Raw genomic sequence first — 2,500 nt, forward strand, 5'->3', positions numbered from 1 at the left:
CATATATATGTATGCATGTATGTATACACACATGTATATGCATATAAACGATCGACTGAAACCAGCAAAACCTAACCAAAGACAATGAATCTAAACCCAGCAGAGAAGCGCCGGCCCCCCCCCCCCCCCCCCCCCCCCCGGCCGGAGGGAATCGAGTTATGCCCAAAAATGGCCGCCTGGCAGATCCGGCGCCGTGAAGACTTTGATAACACAAAAAACACCGATTTTTTTCGCTTGTATAAAAATAATTACTCTAGGTTTTATAACTTATACTGTTGTTTTATTTCTGAAGATTCCTACTTTTTTTTTTTTTTTCCTTTTTTTTTTTTTTTTTTGCAGTCATCTGTACTACTTAATTTTAGCTCACTAGATCTACGATATAATGCAGTAACAATGTTCGTATTGCTATACTTATTGCTTTAAAGGATCAATGACATCGTTAAACTGAAAGGATTATCAACATTTGGTGCATTTTGAGAATTAAAGGGCCTACGTGGTTGCAACTCTGAAGGCCAATTCAGGCAAAGGCCGACAGACTAGATTTTCACGTTAAAAATGGGCTTGGCAAATTAACATTTTATTTTCTTCTTTTGTTTTTGTTTTTTGTATCTGAGAGATTATATCTATTTATGTTCGTCTTACTTGTTTTTGTTTTGATCATACAAACATTTTCTTCGTTTTTTTTGTCACCTCTCGAGGGTAAAAAACAAATCCCATTCTATTAATACAAAATGCAATTGCCTTTGCAATCGCAAGCACCGTCGCCTCTGCTCCCCAGGCATCAGAGTTGCAAAAAAGAGACCCATTCGTGAGTAAGACTGACTCATTATTAACCAGATAATGCAGCGCGCAGAACGGCAGACGCACACGATAGCTGCGGGTGTGTTATAAGGGTAAAGGTACTGCAACAGCGAAATTGCCTATCAACCCACCAACCCAAAACAAAAAAGAAAAAAAAGAGGTCGAAGATATATAGTCGCTTTTATGAAAACACCATTTTTTTGTTAACAATAACATTTTTTTTCTCTATTCTTTTGTATTTTTTTGGTCTACCAAGCCATAGAGCAGAAACGATAGTTGGAAACACTAGATAGTTGAGTTTGCCCTGGATTGCTAGGGAGACTCCGATTCGCTATAGAAAATGGGATCTCGATTGCATTTTTTCACAAGTGTATTTGAAAGTTGGAAAAATCTAGTTTGGCTTTTTACTGGTGTGTTTATTTGTTTCTTGGTTTCGTTGTTTGGAAACACATGTGTTTGTTATTTAGATTGCATGGGTTATAAAATGTGATTCTGCTTTAAAAAAAGGACGTTCCTAAATCTGCATGTGTTTGTCCTAGCCAAATCATTGCAAGAATAAGTCAACAACAGTGTCAAAGATGAGGTATTTATACAAAAGTTAACATGAAAGCAAAGTCAGTCTCAGTCGCATGGATGAGTGACTGACACGTGTGGAAACTCTGGCAGAGGAGAATACATCCCAGCAATCGGAGTCTTCCCAAGCAATGCCATCAATAACAACAAGAATGAGAGTGATTCCCTGGACTCTGCCTAAGCCATAGGCCTATCCAGAACTATATTTTGATTTGCAGGTCTGTCTTTCAAAAAATCACAAAGCGTAAATCAGAAAAGACAGCATTCTATGTAACAATCAGCGGTTTCTAGTGAAATCATGTGATTAAAAAGTCAGGTGACACGGTATGAGCTCGTCAAAAGCTTATCACAAATCTTCGCTATCAAAAAAGTTTTTTTTTTGCGGGGGAAATCATATTCTAAAAAATCACATCTGAGTAACAACAGTTTGATATAATCAAAATGAAAGAGAAATCGTTGAGTCACCGTTCAAAAGATGATCCTCTACCAGCAACAGAAAACGGATCTTGGCTACGGCAGAATCGAGGTCACGAGTACTTTGACTTCCTCTTTCTAAACGTGTATACAAACAACTGTGTTTCGAATAATACTCTTGGCATATTCCATTGGCAGAGTATATCTTTGGCAGATATGGAACAAAAAATGTTGTATCATAATAATCGTAGTGGTGTCAGGCCTGTACATTTTCCTGCTTGTCATTAAAACACTGGATATCGCGTTGGTATCAACTGCATTTTTGTTAAATATCATGTGACCCTTTTCATGAAATCCTAACATCCAAAAATCCTTATCGTGGATAGATTTCGTGAATTATCCTAATGTATTGCAGAATATATTAATTTCTTGTATATCCTGTCCTAAAGAGAAAAAAAATGCTCTTTAGGATTCTATAGTGGTGCATAATATGCAAATTAACTTATTCAATCAAACTACTTTCACTTCACAAAATATAACAGCAGTCACATGCAGCTTCGAGAGAAAACAAACAAGAAGCATTTTATCAAACAACACTTTCACGTTGCCTTCGCTTCCTTGGCAAGACGTTGTAATTTCTTGAAGTCGATTTTTTTAAGTGAATCTCCTTCTCTTGCTGTTTCTGCTCTTCGGATTCTTAGATAAAGTCTGG

General features: G+C 37.0%; 1 protein-coding gene across 1 annotated transcript in view; it reads right to left on the bottom strand.

The window, feature by feature from the left end:
- Nucleotides 1-297: 297 nt before the first annotated feature.
- LOC125035925 (transcriptional repressor scratch 2-like) overlaps nucleotides 298-2,500 on the bottom strand; it is a 22,412-nt gene continuing 20,209 nt past the window's right edge. The window contains exon 4 of the mRNA XM_047628237.1: nucleotides 298-2,500. This exon is cut by the window's right edge and continues 1,828 nt beyond it. The gene's annotated coding sequence lies outside the window, so the exon portion shown is untranslated.

The sequence above is a fragment of the Penaeus chinensis genome, chromosome 20, assembly GCF_019202785.1.
Source record: "Penaeus chinensis breed Huanghai No. 1 chromosome 20, ASM1920278v2, whole genome shotgun sequence".
In the NCBI taxonomy this organism is placed as follows: domain Eukaryota; kingdom Metazoa; phylum Arthropoda; class Malacostraca; order Decapoda; family Penaeidae; genus Penaeus; species Penaeus chinensis.